We start from the raw sequence: 19594 nt of genomic DNA, 5'->3' as shown, positions 1-19594 counted from the left end.
ATGTAATGATAGAGCTTATAAATTAGAGTTTATAAAGCTACCCCCTCAGTATTAATTAAATAGACTTGCCCTATAGTCACATGGCTTAGTCTAGTTTCAAAGGTGAAGTTGTTGCTCAAGTTTGTATAAGAAGTTGCTGAGCATAAAGCTATTCCAAGCTGTTCCTCATTAGCCTGTCTGTGGACCCAGAATCAACCAGTACTGGTCCACTGTTACTGGAATAAATATGCTGCAGAAGGGCATTTTCCTCTTGGGCGAATGGTACCTTTCTTGTGGCTTAGGGCACAAGAGCAAAAGACACAAACCAGGACCAATAACAATAATTTTATTATTTATACCCCACCCATCTGGCTAGGTTTCCACAGCCTCTCTGGGTGGCTTCCAGCAGAATATCAAAACATAATAAATATAGAAACACAATCCACTATGTTCTTGCACTGTGCCATTAATTTCAAAGAGGCTTGAGCATTTCAGTGGACTGTGCCCTGAACTTTTAGCCCTAGCAGAGAATACGGAAGTAGGGGAATCACAAGTGATAATCTTGTATTGGGATGCCATGGGAATTCCTCACAACACTTTATCTGGATTGAGAACTGGGCTTCCATCTGTGTTCCCTTAGTAGCCTATAATGCTGATCAGATTTATAAAAAGCTGTTTTGTGATGGTAGGTCCACTTTCTGTGGTTAAATCCATGGCTATGCCATTTAACAACTGTTTTAAAAGCCTGCAGGAACATAAGCAGGTAACTCCAGTATCAAATTATTCCAAAAATAGCCTCTAACACAAGTTCCTAAAGCTTTTGCCTGATGTGCATAGAAAGATAATAAAACCACTGCTAATATATTTTCCACTTACATTTCAGTCAGGAATAGCAATCCTACTTGGGGCTTTTTCTGGTTTAAAGCAAATATCTCCATAGATTGTCTCCAAAATTAGTCTTACTAACATGTGAAACATTTTCAACCCCTAGATTTGATAAATTCTCCCTTCAAATTTTACTAATGGATTTATTCACCCAAATTTTGACTGCTGCATTTTCCTTTCTATCTAAAGTTTCTGGCATCTCTGTTAATATCTGGAAGATCTATAGTAACTGACTTTATAATTGGATATACAGGTATCACACTGACTCAAAATGTATCTTAAAATCAGAAGGAAACCAAAATAATGAGGAAAGCATTACTCTTAAGATTTCATTTGTAGATGCTTTCAGTAACGTTAGCACTGGTTGGATATAAAAATAATACTAATAAATATGAGAGAGGGTGCTTAATGGGAGCAGCCATTGACATAAAGGATTCCCTGGTGATCTACTGCAAATCAACCAGAGATCCAGTGCTTTGTTTCTGGGGGGACGCAGAAAATAAGGAGTGACTCTGATTAACAGGGGCCATTGGTGCATGTGTCGTAGCCTGAATAAAAAGGAAACTACATATCTTTGAACCTACATCACTTACGATTGCCATATTTTTTCTGTGTTTCTCTTACCAAGTAGAAGACAGGTCTTCTTACTACAGCCTTTGAGTACCCAGTTCTGTCCTGCATCTCCTGTTCAATATCTCTTAGGATGATAAAGTTGAAAGCATTGAGATGTAAACCCGGTTCCATGACAAACTGTGGGTGTGCTGCACAATGTAGTACTGCAGATTGGGGGAGCCAACAAGAAATGCCTGTCCAGAACTAATTGGTATTTTTTTGAGGGTGAGGGGTTGTATATGTGCTAAACTTGTAATTCCATCTATTTATTGGCTTGCAGTACGGATAAATTTGTGAATTCACAAAAGGGACATCGCGATCATGCGCCGCACTTTGCTGGCTTTGAAAAGCTTGTGAGTAACACTGAGCAATTAAGATGCCCTTTTTATAGCTCTTTCAAGTGTAATCAAGTGAATAATTGAATAAAACCGAATGAAGGCCACAGCAGGCCACCCACAAGTATGCTGGCTTTTCATAGCTGCTACAAACTGATGAGAAACTCAGGGTGGGGGAGGGCCATCTATTTCACAATGCTCCTCATGCTGTATGGATTATGCAGTGAATTTGAGGCTTGGCTTTACGTTTCTGGATTCTTAACCACAAAGGTGGCAGCATCGTTGTTACTTATTTTATTTGCTGATGTTCAGTAGTTTCTTAGGACTGTCTGCTCTAAATTACATTTGGTGATGTACTGCTCGTTTTTAGTGGCAGAAGCCTCCCAGGGTAGGCCTGCCTCTTCACTGGCGGCGCTGATTTGAGGCAAGATCATGGGAAGATCTTGCCCCAAACTGGCAACAATGGCGATACTGCTTCCCCGCCAGTAGCAGATGGGGCAGGGCATGCAGTGGTGCCAGAGAAGGCAACGGGAGCGGGAGCAGATAGATGGTGGTAGGAGCAGTGATGGCAGCAGGGCAAAGCAGTACTTCCCATTTTGCCTCAAACTGGCAAACAGGACGTGTTCCCCCTGCCACAGCAGTGGGCCTTTGGCTTGCCAAAATTTGCTGGACCGGTGTGTTCCCACATGGCAAAAGCACTTTGCGCTTCATGGACTGGCAAGCCAATCCAGGGAGTTGTTATTATTACTATTGATTATTTTATTATAATTTTTTATTATTGCTTATTAATAGTATTATGAGATGTATGTGGCCATGTCAATAAATATTCCCTAAGCAGCTTACAGCAAAACAATATCAAAAATATAATACATAGCAATTAAAACAACGAAAAGGACAAACAGCCTGCAGCCCTGATTCCCCCACAGGTGCTTTCTAAGTACAGTATTAAAGATTAATGCAACACACCTTCAATATAACATGCATTTTGCACCTTGAACCTTTGGACTATGCATATGAACGGTGTTGTTAACTTTTGAAAACATCCTTAAACAGCAAAATGTTATGGCAAAACCTCCTCTCTAGGTTATTAATGTGCTAATATAAAAAGCATAAGAGAGCCATTTCAAAATTGTATGTCAATCCTGTCCGATGAGATTTTTAAAATTTGATTATCACTTGGAGATAATTGGAACATAAGTATTAGGATCGCAGCTGAATAGAGTCTAATGTAACTTCAATAAAGTCTTTCAGCTTCAAATTAACGTGCTTTCGAGGAGGTAATGGCTTTCTAGGAGGCAATTTATCTCTCCAATTAGTTTTAATAAGCACAATGACAAAGGTAAGATGAACTAGTTTACTGGGCCACCTGCTTTTGATGGGAGTCCACTGAAAGATTGCTTGGCCTCTATAATTCTCTGGGATCAACCCATAAACAGTGCTATAGACAATTTGATTTTAATGATGTTTAGCAGTGATTTGGGGAGGCCTCTGTAATCCAAGAATCTTTGGTTACAGCTGAAACTTGTGATTATAAGTAAACATTATTTTACTGCTTTTTCATTAGAAACCTTGGGTTGTATCCAGTGGTTGTGCAAGTGGAAGGCAGCTTACACAACTTTCCCTGCTTTCCTCTGAAACCCACTGTATCACCCCTTGAAGAAAACCTTTCCAAAAGGTCAGGTGAGGCTCCTGAAAAGTTTTTTGTGTTAAACAGGGCTGCAGTGTAATCACTTGGAATCAGGTGGAGGAATATTGCATCTGTAGAGCTCTGCTCATGCAACCATGCAATGCAGCCCTTTCCTATTTTTGAGTTGCCTAGTAAAATAGAGTATGTCTTGTGGCTGGAACATCATAAATTTCAAATATTTTTATTTGGGTCAGCATAAACAAAGGACTAGTATAAACACTTTTTTGTTGCAAGCTTAAATCTTAATAACATTTTGCACAAAATCAGCACAGTACCATCAAGAATCAGCAGGAAAACTACATACAGTGGTACCTCGGGTTAAGTACTTAATTCGTTCCGGAGGTCCGTTCTTAACCTGAAACTGTTCTTAACCTGAAGCACCACTTTAGCTAATGGGGCCTCCTGCTGCCACCGCGCCACTGAAGCACGATTTCTGTTCTCATCCTGAAGCAAAGTTCTTAAGCTGAAGCACTATTTCTGGGTTAGCGGAGTCTGTAACCTGAAGCGTATGTAACCTGAAGCATATGTAACCCGAGGTACCACTGTATGTAAGAGGTGATCCTATCCAGGTCAGATTGCAGGTGCACAACCAGTGACCATGTGAATAAATGCTGTTGCAGCCATGCACATAGCTCCACATTAACAGTATAACTCATTTAAAACAGTGCAAGCATCAAATTACACACACACTTGGCCAAATTAGTGGAGAATGCACAACCCACAGTACTCCATCGGCCATGTCCAGGGTCTTCAAAACAGGATTAATTTTCAACACACAATAATAATAGTAAATTTTATTTATATGCCGCCCTCCCGAGCCGAAGCTGGGCTCAAGGTGGCTAACAACAATCAAACTAATCCAACATTCTAAAAACATTCATTATAAAATTAATTAAAATCAAATTAAAATCAAATCATTGGCAAATTATACATAGGAATGGTTCTTAGTGCCTCTTCATCACCTGTGGAAGAGACAGATTTGGGCTTGATCCTGCCAGAGTTAAAGAACCTATATAGTAGTACGTCAGGTTACATACGCTTCAGGTTACATACGCTTCAGTTTACAGACTCTGCTAACCCAGAAATAGTGCTTCAGGTTAAGAACTTTGCTTCAGGTTGAGAACAGAAATCGTGCTCCGGCAGCACAGCAACAGCAGGAGGCCCCATTAGCTAAAGTGGTGCTTCAGGTTAAGAACAGTTTCAGGTTAAGTACAGACCTCCGGAACGAATTAAGTACTTAACCCGAGGTACCACTGTATATTCCATTTACTTCCATGAGAGAGTAAAGCTCATTTCCTCCAATTTCCTTCTTTAGGCAAGTAAATGACATTGAATAAATTGCTTAGGCCACAACTTAAAAAGTTAGGCTGGTTAATTTTAAATAAGGCTATACATTGTTTCAACATAATTTTGGGGAAGCTGCATTTTTAGTAGTTTTCAGCTTCCCTTCCAGCCACAACCATGAAGCTTCTAGACTCCGTAATGTGGCCACAGTTTGAGTGCTTTGCATAACTGGGCAGGCTTTGATTTCAGATTAATGCTTTTATCTAAAAGTCCTCCCTAATGAGTTACAGTATACCCATAATGAATAAAACCAAACAAAGGTACATAAATGCTTTTCTTTCCCTCTCCCCACCTCCTGCATTTCTTTTACAGAGCTGGCTGGGGCATAAATGTCATATTGAGATACTCGCTGTGTTAAAAATTAGTTTCACTAATAGTTTCTTGCTGTGACATGTACAGCTGGAGCAAAAACACAATTGATTTTTCTCTGAACTTGTAATCGTTGAGCTAATTTAAAGCTGCATTTGCACAAAGTAGCCATGAAAGATGGGTATGTAAGTTGGGCCCAGATTTTTATTTATTTATTGTAAATTCTCATTTACATAAAATCATAGAATTGTAGAGTTGGAAGGGACCCAAGGGTCATCTAGTCCAACCCCCTGCAAGATAACAATTCTGCCCACAGTCATCCCTGAGGTGGGCATCAAGTCCCTATAACTGACAACACTAAACTGATTTCATTTATTTTAATCTATATAATACAGTATATGCAAAGTAGGATTGCCCTTAGGATTTAAAATATGTACACATCTGATCTTTTCCATTATGTATTTAATGGGCCTGCAAGACACACAAATGACTTTTGTCTGAATTCATTTAGATGCCATTGGCTTTCCAATTTTGCATGCTCGGCTGACCTTCTATACTTTTTCCATGCAATCTATATATTGAAAACAATCAGGACATATCACAGAGAGCACTCCCATGTATACAGCTTGTACACACTTGATTGAAACATAGAGGTTAGGAGTGATAATTAGTTGAAGCTTGCCTGGAAATAATTAGAAAAACATTTTGTGGTCAGGAATAAGGAGGGCTACAACAAAATGTTGCAGTATGGAGAGCTCCTTCCAGGGTTCTAACTGGGCAGCCATGTCTTTTTCCTGGACGCTCCATTCCATTCTCCCTCTTTTCCACCCGCTGACCAGTCACATTTCATGCCCACTACATATGCTAATACATCTCTATTTTGTGTTGATGGTGCTACTGTACTTGTGTTTCACAAGGATCAGCAGTCAGAAAAGTAGAGAACTTCTGAGAAAGCAAACCAGGCTGGATCTAGACACATCAAAAAAAGTTTCAGGGAAACAGGTTGTAAGCCTCATAATGGGAAATCATGTTGCTGAAAGATGGAACTCCACAGCGCCATCGCAGTGTTATAACGCATTTAAAACACTTTTTATTTACTAATGTGGATGAGTCCCCATTGAAGGTTTCTTCATGTTTCTTTTTTAACATTTCTGTCAGAGATGCTCTGGTGTATGACTAGAATCTAGCTTTAAGGGTGGGAAGTTACTTGAAAATGAAAAATCTGAGGAGTTTTTTCCCCCTTAAATGATACCCTTTAGGTCTTCCCCTGGCATCTCTGAAACCTCTGAAACCCCCCGCCCCTCTCCACCCTAACTCACACACCACACTTCATTTAACTATGGGTTAAAGTGAAGTACAAACAAGGCCACTGAATGCAAGCGCCTTTTTTTGCTTAATTCTTTGCATTTTTACATCTTTTTAAACAGAAATCTGCTGTTTAGTACTTTAAAAAAAGCAAAAAAACACATATTGTTCCCAGCATTGTGAGCAGCTTTTCCAGGCAGGGGAAACCAGAAGAGGTTGTGTATATGTGTGTGTTTTTTATGGCTGAGTAAAACAGAATTCCCTGTGGGCTGGTCTGCTTTTCTTCCATTGTTCCCCTTAGCATTTTCTTGAAATGTTTCACTCACTAATTTACTCTCCAGCACATTTATAGCCTTTTATATTTAGGATTGTGTGCACTGTATGTATGAGAGACCTGCTTTTTCTGCTTCCTGTCTACAGTTTCCATGTATTGACTCTGGTATATTCTCGTGTGGGTTGTTTGTGATGCATGCAGCTTTAAAATGGCTGGAGAGCGAGTGTGGGGTTTCTCCCTACTGCTAGACAAGAATGAACCGGCTGCAAGATTTCAATTACCGTATGGGTGCTTTCCCCCATAATAAATTTTGAAAATGTACCCTGGAGAGGCCAGGTTCACTTAATGTTCCATTTACACCCTGGTTTTGGCCAGGAGGATCACCATTCCAAGGATTAGCAGTTGCTAATTTAAAACAAACAAACTAGACACATTAATTCCCATCACACAATTCAGATAATGCCTAGTTTGGCCCAAGAGTCCCAGCGCAAAGGAATATAATAGCTGAGAGGCTTTTTCAGTTACCATGCAGTGGGGCTTCCATTCAAAATGCAGCACTTTAGCATCTCTGGGATTGTCCCTGTTCCAGTTCCTGAGACTGCACACACATGATTAGATGCGCAAAGCACAATTTAGCACTTCTGCACATGCGCGACCGCCGAAACCCAGAAGTAGCCCATTCCAGTACTTCCAGGTTTTGGCAGTCCCTAACCTGGAAAAAACACAACCTGAGGTATGACTGTCGTATGAAAATTTTTCATTGATAATTTTTTGCTGATGAAGACTTTATTCCGAAACAGTGAACTATTCCGGACACACTGTCCTCTTGAGACTTCCTTTTAACGTTTCTGATAGACGTCTTCCTTTGAGAGACAGCTTGGCGTTCCTCGCCATTCATTGATTTGTTTGACTCCTCATTTGACTCTTATGTATACAACAACTTACAGTCACTTGTATATTTTGTGAGATGTACTGTATGATATACACATTATTTTGAAGTGGCATATTCGTATATTTTGAATGGCATTGTAATTAATTATATATCCACTACCAGTTATTAGCCAGCATGTTGCGTTTGCATTTGTGTTGATAGCTTAAATAGACCTGGCATCAGCTGCACAGACATGGACAGACATGGTGGGACTCTCCCCTTTTTTTGCTTCCACCATTCCCCTTTCTGAACTGCCAAGCCAGAGAAATTTAAACAGTGGTTTGTGGCTTGGCAAACGAAGCCTCTGAAGTGAAAATGGAAAGAAAACCCCCAGGTGTGTGTGTGTTCTTGTCTCTTGAGAGAAGTGCTATTGATAGGTCTGGATTGCAGACATAGCCACTGCTTCAAAGCTGCATAGCATAGATACCCCAAGGCACACATAGGACTCCCGTATGGGAGAGCTTCCTCATTCCCTTAAATGGAAGAGGGCATTCTGTGTCTGGAAGGGGATGAATCTCCACTGAACTGAATGAGAAAGTTCTTGAATAGACTGCAGAAGGTACATGTAACGCTGCTGAATTGCTTGATATAGCCTAGTTAAGACCAAGTCACTTAGCATAGAGCTAGAAGGCTAGAAAACCTGTTCTGCTGGAGAGGTGAATAATATTTATGGGCTCTTATCACCTTATATGAAGTAAACAAATTAAGCATAGGTAAAGGTATAGGGTAAAAGGACCCCTGACCATTAGGTCCAGTCATAACCGACTCTGGGGTTGCAGCGCTCATCTCGCTTTATTGGCCGGTGTACAGCTTCCGGGTCATGTGGCCAGCATGACTAAGCCGCTTCTGGCGAACCAGAGCAGCGCACGGAAATGCCGTTTTCCTTCCCGCCAGAGCGGTACCTATTTATCTACTTGCACTTTGATGTGCTTTCGAACTGCTAGGTTGGCAGGAGCAGGGACTGAGCAACGGGAGCTCACACCGTCGCAGGGATTTGAACCGCCGACCTTCTGATGGACAAGTACTAGGCTCTGTGGTTTAACCCACAGCGCCACCCGCATCCCTTAAAACTAAGTTTTAAAACTTAAAACTAAATTATGCATAGGCATGGTTAATTACCAAGGGGGATGGGAAATCAGTCCACATCTTTTTCTCACAGATGTGTTTGGAGGCCCACAAAGTAGCACCCTTCAAGCTGCAAATGATAATTCTGCTGTTTGACGAGGTCTTGTTACTTTGGGACTAAAGCTATTTGCAAAGAAGCAACTCTAAGGTCTCTAGCACTTTTGTGGATTAGAGGACTGGGCCAACCACAAAGTTTGTAAGCCAGAAAGGTCTAACCTTGCCCTTTGGATTTGAGTTTCACATTGTCTATGTGTTGAACAAATTACATACACATTTAGCTCTATATGAGCAATTACTATATTGCTTTATATAATTATGGTTCCGACTAAGGGAATTTGCAAGTTTTAGTCCAGCTAAGCCCCATAGGAACCATACAGGAAGGGCTAGCACAAGGAACCACTCAGTCAGGATCAGAGCCTTTTATCAGTTGAAGGTAATTGTACAAGACCTGATAGCTGCTGCTTTTTGGCATGTATGCATGGAGAGAAACAGCTGATAGAATAATGCCTCTATGCATATCCATGGTGCGACTGTACTTGGAATGCAGTGTGCAGAAAGGGGCAGCCAAAATGATCAAAGTTTTTTGGGCAACTCCCCTATGAGGAACAGTTACAACATTGGGAGTGTTTTAGTTTGTTTGAGGCAGCTTACCAAAACATAGCTAATCACAACTAAATTGAAAAAATCAGTATAAAATGGCTGAAATTAAAACCACATAATTAATTTCACTTCCAAATCCTAACTAGAACAAATAGACCTTACTTTCTGGAAATGAAAAAAAAAAACCCTCAGCAAGGGAGAACATTGTTCTACTTCTTCCATAAGGAGAATCCAAAGCTAAAACAGCCCCCCTTCTCTGCTCTCCAGAGAAGGAAGGAATCAGAGTGGCCAGGGATCCTACTTTACCAAGGACAGGCCTATTTGAAGACATCCTCTGTTTGGGGACTGTCAATTCCGAATCTGGATTAAAGAGAAGGAACCATAAAAAAGAGAAAGCAGCCATCTCATCTCTACAGTTAGCAGCAGCAGACTGAGCAGGTACACAGGTCAACTGGGATTTTTTTTCTTTAAAGTGAGATATATGAATATATAGTTGTTTTAAATTTGCATTTATACACATGCATTCTGTACAAATGTTATGCAAATTGGTGCTCCCTTTTGCCCTTTTTAAAAGCATTGCAGAAGGAATGGCGAATAAGCCTTGCCAGAATAACTTAATTGCCAGGGAGGTACCTTGAATTGACACAGCCACTGACATAGGCTGGGTATGCATTACTGTCTACTCCAACTCCAGTATGCCCCCACTGTCGGTTTTTGAAGCCAATTACACACGACATTAGCCACAACCCATGTATGTAGTCTGTTGTTTCTTGAGAAATACTGGTGTTAGGTGCAATTTCCCTCAAATGGGCTTCCATCCAATTTGAAAACAGAAGCTGTGGCTCTTCTGAGGTGTGTACATTTGAGACAGATGTTGTGCAGCCACAGATGCCAGCATATGTGCAAAAGATACTATACCTTTTACTGAACAGGAGTTATGGGGAGTTGCAGGCATGGGGAGAAAAATCAGGTACAGTGGTACCTCTGGTTGCGAACAGGATCCGTTCCAGAGGCCCATTCGCAACATGAAAAGAATGCAACCTGCAGCGGCACATCTGCGGGTTGTGATTCGCCGCTTCTGTGCATGCGCGTGACGTCATTTTGTGTGTCTGTGCATGCGTGAGCGGCAAAACCCGGAAGTAACCCTTCCCAGTACTTCCGGGTCACCGTGGGACTCAACCTGAAAAAACATAAACGTAACGAGGTATGACTGTAATGTGCATCATGTGATAACTTCCCAAACCTTCTCTTTTGTGTACAGCAACATAAAAACGTGACTTGAAACACAGCAGGGGAAACAACTTCACTGGGTTTTAAGGTACTAATGTGTAAATGGCCATGTGTACGTTGGCCTCTTGACCTTGCTTGTTGGTCTTATTTTGGTGAGGTTAGTCTTCTATTATCACAGGGAGGGGTTAATTATGCTTCATTTCTTTTTCCTTTTTTAAGCAAACTGTTTTCTGTCACTGCTAGGACCAATTACCTAATGACATAATACACTCAGCAATTTTTCTTAAACTTACATAAACGTAGAACCGTATCACTAAATTTGGCCCGGTCTTTGTTAAACGTTTTGGAGAGAAAAAGGAGACTGCACATATTGTGTTCCAGACATTACAGCAATTGTTTAGTATATATTTGGTGTAGACAAAGTTTTTTGGCCTTGATTATATTCCTAACAGTAGTGCCAACATTCAACCACTTTTGAACTATGAGACTGTGGGCATGCATGGATTTAAACAAGTAGTTTCCTATCTTCAGGGTTCTCCCACTTCATATTTAGATATAATTGCCCATGGTTTTAAGTGCCAGACATACACTGAAATGTGAACTTAAAACATATGCTTATTTTGCACATTACACAGTAGGGTGGTGTTTTTTTTATATAACATTTGAATCAAGGAACTCCTTTGAAACTCTCTCCACAGGCTTTCTAATTTAGATTCTATTGTATTCGTATAACAGCTTTTTGGTGAGTATAATGGGAACCTGAGTATCCAAATTTAGTTGTCCAAATCTTTTCCAAATTCATTGAAACCCCCCTCCCCTTTATAGTTTTCAGTGCCTGTAAAATTCCATGTAAATAGCACTTTATCCAGATGTCCAACTCTGGGCTCTGCACTCCAAATTACAAATGATGCAAATCAAGCGGTTTTGTATAATTAGCTATTACAATTATACAAAAATGGGGCAAGTAACTAGGCAGGACACTGAAGTCACACTTTTGCCCCAGGTTTATCAATGAGCAAATGCTTTTAAGGCACCAATAAATAACCATGCAGAGGCTTTATATACATCTGCCTGCTAACATGAGGTCTTGTTTTTAATGCATATCATTATATCAAATTTAGCTGCTGGGTAATGCTGTCTTATGGGAATGAGATGTGGGGAGAATGCTTTTGTCAGCACCCCAATAAAACTGTTATAACTGATGCAGATAAACAATCGAGTTACTGAACCTTTCTCCAGAACGCTCACAAGTATACAGTATAACCGTACAAATCTTCAAAATCACAACCCAGGCAGTTGAAATATGAAAATGCAACTCTACCAAGATCCCTCAGGGTGCTTTTTGTCTTATCACACTCCACTAAAGGTCAGCTTGGTATTATTCATCTGCCACAAGTGGCTAGACTTCACAACTCACACTCTTTGAGATGTCCTGGAAAATCAAACTATGAAAACATTCCAAGAGCTTCCCTGGGATTATACAGTCTATTGAAATCTGGTTTTGGACACAGCATAGGGCTTAGCATATGAATAATCAAGTGTGCCCCATTAATGTCAAAGCTCCAGTCTGGGGGCCGTCTACTGAGGCTACAGTGTTTCACATAAAAATCTGTCCCATGCAGCTTCTTATTCCATAAATATGTAAATAATTGTTAGCCAGGTCCTAAATGTCATCTCCCAGGGTTATTAGTGCTCTAAGAGTCACAGCCAACCTCAGTCTAGATGCTCTTTGCTCACAGAGGCTGGAGACTAGCTTTAGGCAACCCGGTGCTCAACAGATGGTTTGGATTATGACTCCCATCAGCCTCAGTCAGCACTGCAAGGCTGGAAAAAGGCTTGACTAGATCTACCCATTCCAGAGGAGGACTAGTAGTGATGCATGCATGCCTCTCTATTGAAACCAGTGGTGCAGATAGATAATTCTGAGCTTAGTGGATGGTAATGTGCAGTGACACCAGGTAACCACTGGAGCTTGTGGGACAGTGGACAAAGCAGTTGGGACAGGTAGAGCCACTAGATAAAAGAAATAAGTTCTCTGTCATTCCTAGTACGAGCTCCTGTGTATCTCTGTATAGCATTTTTTAAAAAACGAATGCAGATTTATGCACAAAATATCTAGCCTACTCCCAATCCCTGCTCTCTGGTTCATTATATAAAAAAAGTAAAACCTAGATATAGTTTACTATTTGCATTCATTCCAATCATATTTCTAATCACAAACTCAAGGATTCGGTGTCGTTAGTGAATTTCAGCCTAATGTTCTGATTCAAAACTAATTTTGATTATGGCATCCCCCATTCATCTTGTTCTTAAAAGGCCTTACAAGACCTACTTGAAATACCTGAGCTAACAACCATCTCATGTTTAGAGAACAAAACCTTACACTGAAAACAAGCAGTTCAGGTTTTGTAAGGCTTATTGAAACTAGGTTACAGAAAAGCTGTCTGGATAAGTTTACTTTGATCTATCAAGCTCAGATTTTTCAACTACCAGTAAAATTGTTTTAGCAACCTAGCCTGAAGAGAAACTGACCTTCAGATCCAGAAATTGACAAAAGACAAAGGCAACAATGGAAGATCAGATTTGAAAGTGGGAGAGTGATCAGTTTTACATTTAGGAGCTTCCTTTCTAATTTGCTTGTTTTGTTAGTTTTATTTGAAAATATATACACCACTTTCCTACAAAATATAATACTCCAAGTTGTTTTATAGCAAAAAATGGATTCACTTAGTAGGTCAGTAGAGGTTGTAAGGTGCTTTGGGTTGTCCTGAGCAAGATAAAGTAAATAACAAATGTAATTATTAATACTTCGTTTCTGCTTTCACACTGAATATTGAGGGAACCAGCATGGAAAACAAACAATTCTCCCCTCCCCTATGCCAGTGCACCACTCCAAATCCCCACGCCTCTCTGACTGCTATTAGAAAAATAAAACAAAACTTGGCAGCTCCAATCATGGAACTGCCAAGCTAGAAATCTAGGTTGGCTTTCATGGTCATCAATGCTTAAGGCCCAAAACAGTTCAGGGCCACATTGGACACATGCATGACCACATTGGACACATGCATGACTCTGCCCATCATCTTAGGTTCTGTTTGTGTGCACACAGGGTGACATCAGTTAGGCTGGCAACTCCCTGAGATACAGTCTTCTCTGTGGTGATCCTACACCTGTGGAATTCTCTTGTAGTTGACATTCACTTGGCTCCTTCAGTTCTGGCATTCTAGAAGGCCATAAAAATGTATCTTACTATTTACAATAAGAGAATTTTGGCAATCTAGCTCAGTAGCTCCCAAGGGTCTATTTGTCCACATCCACCCAGTTCTTCATACTCTGCCTGTGCTTTTGTTGTTTTCATTTCTGTTTATAGATTGCTTTGTGAGGGATTGGTCTTGAAAAGTGACCAATAAGTAACTGGAATAAGTAAATAAATAAATCTACAAGCCCTACATAAAGGAGAGTGAAACCTGCCTGAGTGTGGCAGGTTTGGGGCAAATGATAACATTTGTTCTCTTCGGTGATCACTGCCAGTAATTGGAAGCTGAACACAATGAGGGGTATGTGAGATAACGATCATGTTGATACATAGTACTTTTGGGTGCCGTGTCAGTATTAATAATGACATGTATAATTGCATGCCCCAGATAATAATGGGCAAATTAATTATGGGTCGTGTGCTATTTAAGTTAAAGTAATATGTTTGAAAGCATTGCCTCTAAATTTCAAGTTCATAATATTATTGTTCTAGCTAAGGGCCATGACAAACTTGTATTAGGCAACAGTATTAATAAATTAAGAGCATAGGAAAAGCCCGCCAGGTCAGGACAATGGCCCCAAAGGCCCACCCATTCTCCCACCAAAAAACAGTGGTACCTCGGGTTAAGTACTTAATTCGTTCTGGAGGTCCATTCTTAAGCTGAAACTGTTCTTAACCTGAAGCACCACTTTAGCTAATGGGGCCTCCCGCTGCCACTGCGCCGCCAGAACACAATTGCTGTTCTCATCCTGAAGCAAAGTTCCTAACCCAAGGTACTATTTCTGGGTTAGCTGAGTCTGTAACCTGAAATGTCTGTAACCCGAGGTACTACTGTACTTTCCCCAGTGCCACACAAGATATTGCCCTGAAAAAAGTGCTTTATCGGAGTGAGAGTAAGGAGTGGGTTATGTGACTTCCCCGGGTGCGCGTCCCGGAAGATGCGCATCCCAGTTTTGAGTCTGAAATAGTTGTATGGTATATATACTGCCTTGGTATTTTCCAGAAAGGCAGTGCAATACTATTTAAACTAGCAAACAAATAACTGATCTACTTTGAAGACCAAATCTAGTCCTCTTGGAAAGCTGCACTAACAGCACACTTTCTGTTTTATTGCACATTTCCCAGAGCACAGTCTTTTCTTTGTCCCATCTCAGTGGCCTGACAGTAGCATATCCCAAGCACTTCAAGCCCTGCTCTGCTGTGCTTCGGACACTCTGTGATACGCATTTCTACTTGGCATCTTTTGTAGCTGAAAGCGACTCGCTAACTCTCATGCTTTTTAGAAGGCTTAATGTGCATGCTGTTATAAAAGGAAAGTCAGAAATGGGTCCAACCGCTAGTCATGGGTCCACAGACACTGCATCTTTGGACAGAAGACAATACATTTGTGGTTAGGAGGTACTGTTTCTGCTAATTTATGGCTTTAAAAAGGCTAGACGTGTGAATGTAAGCTCCAGAGACAGCGAAAGTATCACATATACTGTTATTTGTCTTAAATTATCCTCCTGAAATAGATTCAGTGAGAGACTTTTGTGGTATCCTGCTTTGTATGTATGAATCAGAAAAGAGCACAAATATCTTGGGGGATAGACTGTAGTGGGAGACATGAATGAATCAATGGATGGTCATGGTCACCACAGGTGGTCTCTCCTTGTGGTGGTTTGGATTCACAGGGGGAGGAATGACTCATTGGCTGGTGGTGGGAGGAATGTGAGAGTGCAGGAAGTCGTTGTGGGCATGCCCATACCACAAGTGGCATAGTGTTTGGGTCTGTTTGCTGTTGGCTTAGGTAACCACAGTAAATTACTATGATGATTTTTTTTTAAACCTATATCTGGCAGCTGCAGATATTTAATTTAGAGAATACTGTTCAGGGTAAAATGGAAATGCAGAAAGCATATTTTATTCTCTTAGACATTAAACCTCACAATAAGAAAATGTCTATTATCAATACAGTGGTATCTTGGGTTAAGTACTTAATTCGTTCCAGAGGTCCATTCTTAACCTGAAACTGTTCTTAACCTGAAGCACCACTTTAGCTAATGGGGCCTCCCGCTGCCTCCGGAGCACGATTTCTGCTCTCATCCTGAAGCAAAGTTATTAACCCGAGGTACTATTTCTGGGTTAGCGGAGTCTGTAACCTGAAGCATATGTAACCTGAAGCGTATGTAACCTGAGGTACCACTGAATTTAATCCTCTATAACACTGCCCACTTACATAGCATAAAAGACCACAGGACTCTGCAGAGCATACATACATACATGCAAATGAGACATAGACACACTCACTCAATATTTTAATGCATGGATCCTTCATCCACCAGGTGGTAATTCCAATTTCAACAGGGAATCTGAATACTGTAGATAAAAATCATGGCTATTTGAATATATGGATTTTCAGCTCAGTCAGATCACAGTTAATCTATTCTTACTTAAAACATTTATGCTGATTTTGGTGCGGTTTCAGGTACAATGTAAATGCACAAAATGCTTATTTTGCTCTGACAATATGGCAGCATTTCAAAAGGAAGCCAAATCCAGCTGGCCCGAAGCAAATAGTTTCATTGGATCTGGCAGTGATCACTGATGATGGATGGAAGTATTAGATGTTGGCCAAGAAATTGTAATTCTTCTAAAACTTAAATAACAAACAAGATAATCCCTAAAGGCAACCTATCCTGGCAGCAGTGAAGGGGGAATGTGACAGCCACTCCAAGCTGTCACCATCTTTTCCTTTTCCAGCATTCAGCTTTTGAGCAGTTTAGCTGTAACCTAATTGGTTTGCTGAAACTCTTTATGTGCTCATGTCGTTCTGAGGCTTCCACTTTCATGCAATGTATCCAATTGGGAAAACCTCAAGACCTTGGTCATCATTAGCTTCTGTGGCAACAAAAATCAATGGTACAAAGTTATTGCTATTCCCTCCACTGTACAAAACAGCACTAGCTCTGTTTTGTGCATATTTGTGCATATTTCAATCTCCTGTAATTAAAATATCATGGAAGAATGTCAGGATCAAATCCATACTGCCAAGACATCAGATGCTGTAAGGTTTAGCTGGCAATGCCTTTATAACCTTATTTTCTCATTCTTGTTGGTTGCAAATAATAATCCTGCCCCTGTAGTTGATGATATTAAACAAATAATATCTCAGTCTGAGATAACCACAAGATTTTGCCCATTGATGTTTAGTGTCCAAATCTTATTTGCTCTGAAAGTTATGAGCCATTGCACATAATGGAAGGAAACAATGACTTACTGATAATGTACTTTGTGATTGCTTTTAGAGTGATATCCCTTTAATATTTCTATGCTCTGAGGCCAGTTCAGCTGATACTTCAGACATCTGAACGGGCCCAGTATGTGCACCTGGTGTGCTGGCCCTGCCTCTGCCATCCACAAAGGCATGGCCCATTCACTGGAGCCAAAACCGTGTAGTTAATTCCCAGAGCCTTTTCTGTTGAACTGACCAAGTGGTTTTGTCCTACATGCATAAGACCAAACATAAGCAAAACCCTGTTTGGTCAGGCCTAAGGCCCACCTAGTCCAGCATTCTGTTCTCACAGCAGCAAACCAGATGCCTATGGGAGGCCCACAAAGAGGAACTGGGGCAACAACACTATCCCTATCTGCAGTTCCCAGCATCTGGTATTCAGAAGTATAGTACCTCCAACAGTGGCGGTAGAATTATGTGTGTAGATCAATTTGGCCCATTTAGACAGGCTGTGGAAAGAGGTTAGGCCAGCATGGCAGCTCCAAATATACTGGACCTTAGAGTATTGTTAAAAACAAACAAACAAACCAACAAACCACGGCTTCTAGCAAGCCAAATGCTCTGTCAAGGTCTCTGTCACATAAAGTAAATACAGTGGTACCTCGGGTTAAGAACTTAATTCGTTCTGGAGGTCCATTCTTAACCTGAAACTGTTCTTAACCTTGAGGTACCACTTTAGCTAATGGGGCCTCCCACTGCCACCGCGCCGCCGGAGCACGATTTCTGTTCTCATCCTGAAGCAAAGTTCTTAACCCGAAGTACTATTTCTGGGTTAACGGAGTCTGTAACCTGAAGCGTCTGTAACCCAAGGTACCACTGTAAGCTTCTACATTGCTTGCTAATCAAATAACTGGCAACGTTCTGTTGTTGCAACATATAATAGCATTTATTTAGAAACAACTGATTTCTTCTTTGAAAGATACAGTTATCTTTCATACAATAAACTCTGCTGCATAGGATGTGACCTCATTCTGAAAATGTTCAGAACAGCAGAGGAATAATCCCAAACATACTTATGTGCTGCTTTCAAATGTTGAAGGACAGTTAAATTCCTTATTGTCACTGGAATTCTGCTATAAACTATGCAGTAGAAGGTTGAACAGACATACAGTTGCATCTCATTACCATACAAGCTTACTATGGACAAAAATGTATAATAATTAGCCTAGATAACAATGACAACAGGCAATTAATCACAGTATGGACATATGCCAGAAGTGAGAAGACAGACTTTTACGCAATCCTTAGCTCTGGAATCATCATGGTCACATATTTAGCCTATGGGAAGTTGGACAAAGGAAAACCCAGTGCAATAATGACTCATTCGTGTCAAGAAGGGTTTTGAACCATGTCCCAGGGCCAGAAACTTATTTCATATGCACATATACAAGCTGCTGATGAAAGCTAAGGTTTAAAATGCACGTAACTATTTATCTGGACTGATTTTAAGCCTGGAGGGCTTTAAATATGCATCTTAAAGTATTTGCAAGGGCAGCAAAACATCATAGTTCTAGAAACTCTGGTATTATAGAGATTCTATAGATCTATAATACCATTATTATAAATGGTATTATATAAACTCTGGTTCTATCCTCTCAAGGGTATATCTTCAATGCAACAAAACTTGGTTTTGAGCTGTTAGAATCATAGAATTGCTGTGCTATAATGGGGATGGGGAACCAGCAGTTCTCCAGATGTTGGACTACAACTCTCAGCGATCCTGACCATTGGCTATATGCTAACTGGGGCTGATGGGAATTGGAGTGTAACAACATCTGGAGGATCACAGGTTCTCCCCGGTGCACCTACTGTTTAAGTCCCACCTTAATTGTCATTACTTCCCTTAGGGGGGTCCCTAGAAAAGAAGAGACTGGTAGAATGTAAAGAAGATATTTGTACAGAGGTTGTGGGATCACATCTGTCTGCAACTGCTAATTCCACTGCTGTTTTTTTAAAAACAGCATATGTTCTGGAAAAGTCTGTGGGTATAGTCTATACAGTTAAAGCCAATTTAGGCCAGGTATTTTCTAGTAAATGTATCAAAATAATTACTTATTTCATAATGCTTTCCCACTCAACAGACATGCAAAAGAGGAAATATTGTGCTGGACAATCAAGAGGCAAGCTTTTCCACCATCACCTCACCTGCCCCTGCTTCTAAGAAGGAACTGCTCCTGTTCTGACATCCTTTGCCCCTTTACCAGTTGTGGTTTTTAATGTTTATATATACAGTATATATTAAAATGTGTGTTTTATTTTTGTTGTTGCTGTTGCTTGACTTACCTTTTGCATTACCCTTTGTGAGTTTCCTTGGGGTCTATTTTGGGTGAAGGACAGCATAGAACTAAAATGTAGCATAACATGCTTTGGGCATATACCCAAGATGGGACAGGGTTGAATGCGTGTTGTTGTTTTTATCCTGCCTAGAAGAAAACTAAGCAGAAAGAG

The 19594-nt window shown here is 40.5% G+C and overlaps 1 long non-coding RNA gene across 1 annotated transcript in view; it reads left to right on the top strand.

The window, feature by feature from the left end:
* Positions 1-19594, top strand: part of LOC309366666 — a 23095-nt gene extending 3501 nt beyond the window's left edge. The window contains exon 3 of the long non-coding RNA XR_014166836.1: positions 19228-19594. This is a non-coding gene — a long non-coding RNA (uncharacterized lncRNA). The remainder of the gene's footprint in view (positions 1-19227) is intronic.

The sequence above is a fragment of the Podarcis melisellensis genome (genome assembly GCF_964234715.1).
Source record: "Podarcis melisellensis genome assembly, chromosome: 3".
Lineage (NCBI taxonomy): Eukaryota > Metazoa > Chordata > Lepidosauria > Squamata > Lacertidae > Podarcis > Podarcis melisellensis.
This window is presented reverse-complemented; position numbering and strand designations above follow the sequence as displayed.